This window comes from Musca vetustissima, unplaced genomic scaffold (genome assembly GCF_032173495.1).
Source record: "Musca vetustissima isolate MV318-11 ecotype Yass unplaced genomic scaffold, APGP_CSIRO_Mvet_v1 utg96408, whole genome shotgun sequence".
NCBI lineage: Eukaryota > Metazoa > Arthropoda > Insecta > Diptera > Muscidae > Musca > Musca vetustissima.
In genome coordinates, this window is record NW_026873670.1 from 122,837 (window position 1) to 133,467 (window position 10,631).

Below are 10,631 nucleotides of genomic sequence, written 5' to 3' on the forward strand. Positions count from 1 at the left end.
TCAAATCTATCAATAGACCGCTCGACTTCATAACTTCTGAACGCCGTACTTTCCTAAACCACAGGGAAGCCAATTAACAAGAGTTCAGAAATATCACCAATCATGCTCGGGTAGCAGGGAGGAATTTCCGGGTCATCATCACTGCTGCAGTCGTTCGATATATACCTGCGAGATTTAACTTCCCTGCTGAGGCAGCGGGATTAGCATATGCGTGTGATGAAATTCGTCATACTAACCCCAGAATTAGAGAACTGACAATGGTAGTGAACAGGTTATTTGGCTAGCACAAGCGGATAAAGCGGCAAAAATATATGAAATTTTGTAGCCTTAGTACCGTAGTGAGTATATTGTAGGCAACGATTAAGTTGCTCTCTAACCAAGCAAAGGAAGGATGTCTCGTTTAACGGCGTTGAGGTGAAAAATCCAAAGATGTGCGCCATTTGTTTCAACTGGCAGTTTGTTGAGCACCCCGAGAGCAACAAGTGGAGGAGGAACCAGCTACAGAGGCGTAAAATCATACAAGGTGCTTGGTCCGATGATGCTGAAGCAGCTTGATGAGCCCGGAGTAGAGTACCTCACCAAGGCTCTCAATTTATCGTTAGCCACCATAATAGTTTCCGATGCCTGTAAAAAGTACAGGTTCGTCTCGTACTAAAACCAAAGCAAGTATGCCGATCTCACTTTTGTCGCCAGTAGCTAAGACATTCATGAATGCTACTCAGTTGCTGATCATTCCAGAAGCAGTTCTGCATACCGGATTCCAGAAGCAGTACTGCACACCAACAGCTTTGCAAGCCAATACCACACATAAAGCGGAAAGACTTAACCAGAATAGGGATAAGTAAATCGACTTTCGACTAATCCATTAGTTGACTTTTTGCGTTGAAAAGTAAAGAAGTCGAAGTCGACTTTTGATCTTTGAGGAAATTGACAAGTCGACTTTCCAACATAAACTTTCAATACACATTCCGGAACTTTTTTATCGGAAGATTGCAAAGTCGGGTTTTCAGTTATTGGCTAAAATCGAAAAGTCTAAAAATCGACTTTTCGGTCAGAGGCAAAAATTGAAAAGTTTAAAAGCCGGCTTTTGCCCTTTTCTACGCATGCCTTAACCAGAACAGGCCGTGTAATAGGATAGTTTTGGTTGCGCTTGACTTATCCAAGGCATTGATTTGACAAGGACGTCGAACAAACAACCCTCCAGCCAAGTTTCAAACGTTTGATCGTAAATTATATGTGGGAACGCCAGTCGAAATTCAGAAGTAGGAAGTCGAAGGGCCGTAGAGTTAAACTGGAAGTTCCCCAAAGAGGAGTGATATCTCCGAAACTGTTTAACATCTACCTTTCTCACATTCGATAGCCTCTACAAGTCGTCCGCACATGTCACAGCTATTTGCGATGAGGTCAGCAGCAGGAACATGGTTCTCAAGTTACTAGCCGGCAGGATTTGTGGAGCTGACAATGAAACTTTGTTAACAATGGACCGGTCTGTGGTAAACTATGCGGCTTCAGTGTGGACTGCCAACATTAGTGCAACACAAGGGAAAAACCTACCAGAATGTCGCCCTGAGAACTGCAAGAGGGTTTTACAAGATTGTATCTTTTATTTCAATACTCTGATGTTAATAAAATAGATAATGTTTGGAAATTCAGATAAAGGGAAATGACTATGAAGGTGGCTATGAGCGGGGAGCTGGCAAAGAACGTGGAGCTGGCTATGATCGGCAAAGATTGGGGAGTGAGCAAAGCGCAGGGAGCTGCCAAAGTTCGGGGGTCAAAGCGCAAGGTCGAAGACATTTGTTAACGACTGACGAACTGCCACACGTCGACTTCGCTTGTACTATTCGCTAACTCTGGTTCTCGTAGGGATAAGTAAATCGACTTTCGACTTTTTGTAATGAAAAGTCTAAAAGTCGAAGTCGACGTTTGATCTTTGAGGAAATCGCAAAGTCGACTTTCGATTATCTTCATAAATACATGGTTTATTATCTCAAAGTCCAAATTGCTCAAAAATTACTCTAGAACTTTATTTTATCTGTTGACAACAATTAAACGATGTTGCATTAGTCGGTAAACGACGAAAATCTATTTTGAATATGTTTGACAAAATCGGAAGATCGAAAAGTCGACTTTTTATTCAAAGGCAAACATTTAAAAGTCTAAAAATCGACTTTTTTGGTCAGAGGCAAAAATCGAAAACTCGACTTTTGCGCTCGACTATCTGTCACTAGGTTATCGACCCCTTCAGTGATGAATAAGTAAATCACATGTGTTACGAAGTGAATGAGAATTATTCTGTCATACACTAGTACATAAATGCATTGAAGTTAAAATTGGGGAATGAGTAAACATAGATGTGTTGTTGTAATAGAGGTAAAGTGGTGGTATGGATGGAATTTATGGATATTAGGAAAAATATGTTCTAGTTGTAGAGCTATGTGACAGTCACGATACAAGGTGTCTCCTCATTACTCGTCATTTTGGGTTTTTTTATGGCAGGTAGGTTCACTTTATGGCATAGCACCTCAGTTTGCGTAAATTTAGGTTCTAGGAAAGACTCATCGAATATATACAAGTTAATCCCGCTTTTAGGATTGTACGTAGGAGCATTTTTTAACTGAAGTGTTTATACCCTTCACCACAGTGTGACACAGGGTATTATGTCTTTGTGCATATGTTTGTAACAGGCAAAAATAATCGAGATAGACACATGGCTTCTTTTGAGAATATGCATAGAATCACTTTCTGAGTCGATTTATGCATGTCCGTCTGTCCGTCCGTCTGTCTGTCTGTCCGTTTATGTATTTATGTTAACAAAGTACAGGTCGCATTTATGATCCGATTTGGATGAAATTTTGCCCGTTCACTTAATTTGCCCAAGGACGAACCCTATTTAAATTGGAGAAAAACGTTTCAGATTTAGATATAGCCCCCATATATATTTTCGTCCGATTTAAGGTAAATGGTGTACCAAAGTCCCTATATACCTTTCGATTTGCCCGATGTTAATCGGTTTACTTATAGATAAAAATCGCATATTTAAGTTCGTTCAAGTTCATGTCAATTTTCCTTAGAAAAGGCTACGTGGTGAAGGGTATCATATAGTCGGCCCAGTCCGACTTTACTACTTTCCTTACTGGTTTTAATTTGTTATTCGAGCGAGCTGAGCGATATTAAATAGTTTCAAAGCGTACCTCATGTTGAAGGGTATATTAAATTCGACACCGCGAAACGAGGTTTTTACTTCTATGAATTTAGGATGCTAGGGAAAGTCTCATATATACTAACGATACAAAACTTATCCCTACGGAAAATCCCATTATTTCAAAAGTTGAAACTGACAGATTTTTCTTGTTTTATTCCTCAGCACGATTATGCACTTGTCACCACCTTTGATTGAGACAAGGACTATTTAAAAACCATTGCTATTCTTTTATGCCCAATAATTGGGAATACAATGGCTCTTCGAGTTTTTTGTGTTTTTCGCATATCGGACTCACTCAAAATATCAACGAAGTGGAACTGTGTTGCAAAGCGAATTATTATTATTGACTCTTCGGCCATTTGGGATAAAATTCACAAAAGTGGCACTTAACTTACTTTACGATTTTTTTCGTAAACGTTATTAAAACCTCCTAAAAACCCCTGAACGAACTTGCATACGCACTCGTTGTTTTACACACACACAACGCATTAAGTTGGAGTGCATTCGAAGGGGTCAATTTGGCATTTATGCATTTCGGAGTGCTTCAGAACAGGTAGCTGCTTTCCATTGTTAAAGGTTGGATGGATGGATGACTGAATGAATGGCTGACGGGATGGGTGTACGCATTTTTTGTTTTAGCAAATTGACTCGTTAGCAAAAGTTTAACTAGACTTGTTATGTACTCTACTCGCATGCTTGTTGTTGTTATTTTCTTTCCTTTCATGGCATTATTTTTGGGTTATTCACTCATAAGGTGGCCAATTAAGACAAGCCAACGCTGAGTACACCAATTCTATAAAACTGCCAGAGAGTTGTATGAAATCGGCATTCCTCACCTCTTTCGTAATCGAAACGAAAAAATGCACACAATTCGATAATAAATCATCGAAAATTGTTGTGCTGCTTGTTTTGAATTGCCATTAATTATGGGTTTTGCAATTTCTGTTCTGTTCGGTTCTGTTGTGAAAATGCATTTTTAATTCGCAACGATTCCTTTTTGGTGCAATTTTCATTTCATTTCACACTGTTCTGCACCGTTGACTGGCAAGGATATTTGTTGCCGTTTCAGTTTTCAATTCAAATTGTTAATATGTTAATGGGAGGACAGTATTTTTTTGTTACATAGAAATAATTGTTTTATGAATGAATTAAAATAGAAGACTTAATTATATTTTGGTTCACAAAACCCCCTCTCGAACATTAGAAAAAATAATTTCAGTGGGATTCTCCATAAAATATAGTTTTTATTAGTCGCAGCCACTTGAAGGCCATTTAGGTAATGGATTCTGCTATGTGTTGTTACACTCCACTCCTTTTTTGAAACTACTTTGCTTGTATCCACCAAAATAGCTTCTATATTTTCATACTCTCATGAAATTAATTGTAATTTTTGCACCACTCTTCTGGTTGTGTTTAAATTGTTGAAGTCTAATGAGACTTCAGATAGCCTGAAGGCTTTTGTTTTGAAATAAGTGAACATCATTTGGGCATATTTTTGAATTGGTCTTATTTTAACTGCCTTCAGTTCTCTCTTATAATATTAACTTATCACGAAAGCATGCGTTTATGACGCAAGCATGCGTATCGTCAAGAATAGTGTAAATGTTATGATCATTAACAAGATACAGTTTGTCCGGAAAATATTTTGAAACAATTTTACTTTTATATTTTTGGAAGCCAGGGAATAGTAATTTCAAATTTTGTATCGACGTTTATGATCTTATAAAAAATTATTGACCGATTTTTTTTGAAACAGGCATGCTTATTCCTTGGCCCGAACCCCTTTCTCCATGTCAAATTTCACGATGTTCGGACCATAATTGCGGCCTCTGGAGCGACCAGAAAAACCTACGAACATTAAGTATTTGGTCCATTTCATCCCCTAAATATTAACAGATCTTTAACAAAAACAATAGGGGTCTTCATTGACCAGAACCCATCCTTCATGCAAAATTTCCTGATGATTGGTCCATAACTGTGGTCTGTATCGTTTTTACAAATTATAATGGACAGACGGTCGGACGGACGGACACACATGTCTAGATCGACTCAGCTAGTCGAGATATGACGATCGGTACACTTAAAGGTTGGTCTAGGACCAATATTTCGCGGCGTTACAACCTCTTGGTGCTGCACAAAGCTATAATACCCTGACAACATAGTTGTAAGGAAAGTAGTAAAGTCAGACTGGGCCAACTATATGATAACCTTCACAATTTTGGGTATATTCTACATATGTATCCTCACAGACGCCGCCTTTATGAGGGAACATTGACATGAAATTAAATGAACTTAAATATGTGATCTTTACCTATACTAACATTAATCCGAACACATGCCATTCTGCAACCTATTCCAAATTTTGTAAATAGATTTAAATCAATCTTTAGACATGCTATTAAAATGTAATATTAATCAGGAAAATATATATGGAAGCTATGTTACATCTGAACCGAATTCAAGGAAACTTCCCAGAGATTAATTTATATTAATTTCAGCACGTTGTGCCAATGGGCCTTCAGTGCACCATTTACATCAAATCAGACGAAAGTATGTATAGGAGCTATCTGTAAATCGGAACCGATTTCAAGAAAACTTGACACACGAAAGGTTATAGTAACTTCAGCACATTGTACAAAATTGTGTGCCAGTAGGCCAAACTTTGGGTTTTTGGTGCACAATTTACATTAAATCGGACGAAACTATATATGGGAGCTATATCAAAATCTGAACGGATTTTCACGAAATTAACATACGTAATTCTAGACGCAATTCAGTACAATTTGCAAAATTTCGTACAAATCGAAAGATATATTTGGACTTTGGTACGCCATTTACATTAAATTGGTCGAATATATGGGAGATATATCTAAATCTGAACCGATTTTCAAGAAAATTTACACACATCATTCTAGTCTCAGTACGCTATGAAAAATAAATGATAGATATCAAGCAACGGATCTGATTGGCTTTAACATGTCGAAGCCCAGGCTTATCTTGGTCCATATTTCATCTCAATAGTGAACACTGACCTCACCGCGGTGTCATCTGGGGTAGCTGTTTTCATCATCTGTTGAAATAGTGAGGTGATATGTGCCGCGAATCCTTCCATAAGAACTACATAATAAATCTTAAAACCACTCCTACTATGAAAGAAAAGAAAACCAAACCCCCTAATGTTGACGACCCCCGCAAACGAACAAAGGACCACGATCTGCGAATCGCCTGTTGTACAGAACAGGCGCAGTTTTCGCTTTGGCGGATGTACTCAAGAAGTAAAATGCCGATATTATTGCCTTACAGGAAATGCGATGGAAAGGGACAGGCGTAAGTAAATCAGACGATGTAGCTGCCATGAAACGATACATGAATTAGGCTGCGGGTTCATGGTTAAGAGGACAATAAACATCAGTCTCATTTCCGGCCATGCACCGACGGAAGACAAAGACGAACAGACCAAAGACATATTTTACGTGCGCGTAGAAACAACATATGACCGTTGCCCTGGCCATGACATGAACATTCACTTAGGAGATTTTAATACAAAAATCGAAATGGAAAATATCTTTGGCCTCACCGTCAGAAAATTCAGCTTCCACAAAGAAACATCAGATAACGGCATGTTATCTTCGTGGCAGCACCGCATTCAAACATCTCAGCAGCTCCAGATTCAAGCATCTCGATATACACAAGGCCACCTGGATTTCTCCCGATCGAACAACGAGAAATCAAATCGATCATGTTGTGATAGACGGAAGGCATTCATCCAGTGTTTTAGACGTTCGATCGGTCCGAGGAGCGACCATTATCTTGTGGCAGCCAAGGTTCGCACTCGTCTTAATGTAGCAACAAAGGTGTGATCTAACACAACACGGAAATAGCAAAAGCCTACAACGGTCATCTAACCCACCTGCTTGACGAAATCACTCCTTGTGCTGATAATAATATATAAGCACAATGGCAAAGAATTATCCAATCCCTACAACTACAGCAAAAGCAACACTTGGGTACCAAAAACCACCATCAACAAAACCCATTGTACGATCAGGAGTGTCGTAATGCTACTGACGTTAAAACACAGCGTATAGGGCAAGCCTGCAGACAGTAGCAACACGTAATGTGATGGAGAATTATATATTATAAAAAAGAAGAAAGAGCAAGAAAAACTTGAGCGGAAGCGGAAGAAACCAATGGTACGATCAAGAGTGTCGTAATGCTACTGAGGTTAAAAACGTAGCATATAGGGCAACCCTGCAGATAGTAGCAACACGTAACGTGATGGTGAACTATCGGGAGAAAAGGAGAGAGGATAAACGTATTTTCAGAAAAAAAGAACAAGAAAAGCGTGAGCGTGAGCAAATCAAGATGCACAGGAGTCAGAACGAAGTCCGAAAATTTTACTTATTTATTTAGCTATCAGTAGGCTCATTTTTATATGCCTTTTGAGCTGGGGCATTTTCATTCATCCGCACAACATGGCCTAGCCACCGTAGTCGCTGCAGCTCAATACGACTGACTATGTCGATGTCCGCGTATAAATTGTAAAGCTCGTGGTTCATTCGACGACGATATTCACCGTCGACGCAGATCGGCTCGTAGATCTTTCGGAGAATTTTACTCTCAAACACCCCAAGAGCTGCCTCATCTGCTTGCGCAAGTACCCATGCTTCTGATCCATATAATAGCACAGGTAGTATCAGCGTCTTGTAAAGTGTGAGTTTGGTCTGGCGGGAGGTGGCCTTGTTTCTAAACTGCTTACTTAGACCATAGTAGCATCTGTTGACCATCACAATCCTTCTCCGAATTTCAAAACTGATGTCATTCGTTTTATTTATGGCGGTACCAAGGTATATAAAGTCTTTAACTACCTCGAAGTTGTAGTTCTCATGTTCCACAGTTGGTCCGAGTCTACTGGACGTCTTGCGCGTTGATACCATCAGCTTGGTCTTCTCGCCGTTTACTGCCAGATCCACTTTGGCAGACTCCTTTACAATTTGTTCAAAGGTGGCTGTTACCGCTCGCAATGTTCGACCCATTATATCGATGTCATCGGCGTAGGCGAGTAACATGTGTTGTTTGGTGTACAAAGTGTCATTTCTGTTCACCTTTGCGTCTCGTATGACCTTTCCCAGTAGGATGTTAAAAAGATCACACGACAAACTGTCACCTTGTCTGAATCCTCGTTCGGTAATGAAGGGCTCCGATAGGTCCTTTCCTACTTTAACGGCTGACCTTGTGCCACTTAAAGTTATCCTGCATAGCCGTATTAATTTTGCAGGAATGCCGAACGCAGACATGGCTTTAAACACCTCTGAACGGATAGGGCTGTCGAATGCGGCTTTATAGTCGACAAATAGGTGGTATGTGTCGAAGTGTTTTTCGTGGGTCTTTTCCAGGATTTGGCGCAGAGTGAAAATCTGGTCAATGGTGGATTTGCCAGGTCTGAAGCCGCATTGGTATGGTCCGATGATGTCATTGACCATTGGCTTCAATCGCACTGGATAGCACTTTATATGCGATGGGAAGGAGACTTATTCCTCTATAGTTGGCACATATCGTCTTGTATCCTTTTTGGTGCACGGGACGAGGTTCCAATCATTGGGCATGCATTCATCTAGCCAAATTGTGCTAATTAGCTGGTGCATGCTCCTGACCAGCATCTGGCCACCAGTCTTGAATAGTTCGGCTGGTATCTCATCGGCTCCTGCTGCTTTGTTGTTCTTGAGCCGATTAATTGCTTTTATGACCTCATCTTGGCTAGGTGGTATACTCCCTAACCATCATCTCTTATTGGTTCTGGGGTATCTTCTTCATCACCACTATTTGATACTAGAAGCTTTTCGAAATGCTCATTCCAGATTCTCAACACTCTGTCTGTATCTGTCACCAGGTTTCCTTCATCATCTCTACAGGAGGATGTGCCTGCACCAAAGCCTTCGATTTGGTGTTTTACTCGTTGGTAAAATTTCCGGACTTCATTCTGACTCCTGTACATCTCGATTTGCTCACGCTCACGCTTTTCTTGTTCTTTTTTCTGAAAATACGTTTATCCTCTCTCCTTTTCTCCCGATAGTTCACCATCACGTTACGTGTTGCTACTATCTGCAGGGTTGCCCTATATGCTACGTTTTTCACCTCAGTAGCATTACAACACTCTTGATCGTACCATTGGTTTCTTGGTGGTGGTTTTTGGTACCTAAGTGTTGCTTTTGCTGCAGTTTGTAGAGAGTGGGCAATTCTTTGCCATTGTGCTTCTATACTATTATCGGGACAATAAGTGCTTTCTTCAAGCATATGGGTAAGTTGAGAGAAGTGGGCTTCTGCTATCTGTTGTGTTCGCAACTATTCGCCGTCGAGTTTCAGTGTTGTGTTAGATCGCACCTTTGCTGCTTCAGTAAGACGGGTGCGAGTTTTGGCTGCCACAAGGTAATGGTCCGCATCGATATTCGCTCCTCGGATCGATCGGACGTCTAAAACACTGGATGAATGCCTTCCGTCTATCACAACATGATCAATTTGATTTCTCGTTACTTGATCAGGAGAGATCCAGGTGGCCTTGTGTATATCAAGATGCTTGAATCTGGTGCTGCTAACTACCATGATTTTTTTGTTTCCGCGAAGTCAATCAACCTCATGCCATTGTCGGATGTTTCTTCATGAAGGCTGAATTTTCTGACGGTGGGGCCAAAGATATTTTCCCTTCCGATTTTTGCATCAAAATCTCCTAGCAGAATTTTAATGTCATGGCCAGGGCAACGGTCATATGCTGTTTCTAGGCGCTCATAAAATATGCCTTTGGTATGTTCATCTTTATCTTCGGTCGGAGCATGGGCGCAAATTAGACTGATGTAAAGGAACTTCGCTTTTATACGGATTATAGCAATTCGCTGAATCTGGAGACAGGTCTTTTATATTCCTGTTAACCATAAATCCTCAGCCAAATTCATGTCTCGTTTCATGGCAGCTATAATACAGGGCGTAATCGTCTGATGTACTTACGTCTGTCCTTTTCCATCGCATTTCCTGTAAGGCAATAATATCGGCTTTGTACTTCTTGAGTATATCCGCCAAAGCGAACACTGCGCCTGTTCTGTACAACGTGCGCACATTCCAAGTGCAGATTCATAGATCGTGGTCCTTTATACGTTTGCGGGGGTCGTCAACATTAGGGGGTTTGGTTTTCTTTTCTTAGCTTTTTCATAGTAGGTTGGGTTTTCCGAGAGTTGGCAACCAACCCGACGCCTCAACCCATCAGTCCACAGTCGAGTCAGTGTCCACAATTGAGATGAAAGGGGTACCAAGATATGCCTGGACTTCGCCATGTTAAGGCCAATCAGAGCCGTTGCTTGGTATCTATCATCCCCTACGCCACCCCCGTAAATTTTACCAATGAGTAAAACGCCTAACCGAAGGATTTGGTGCAGGT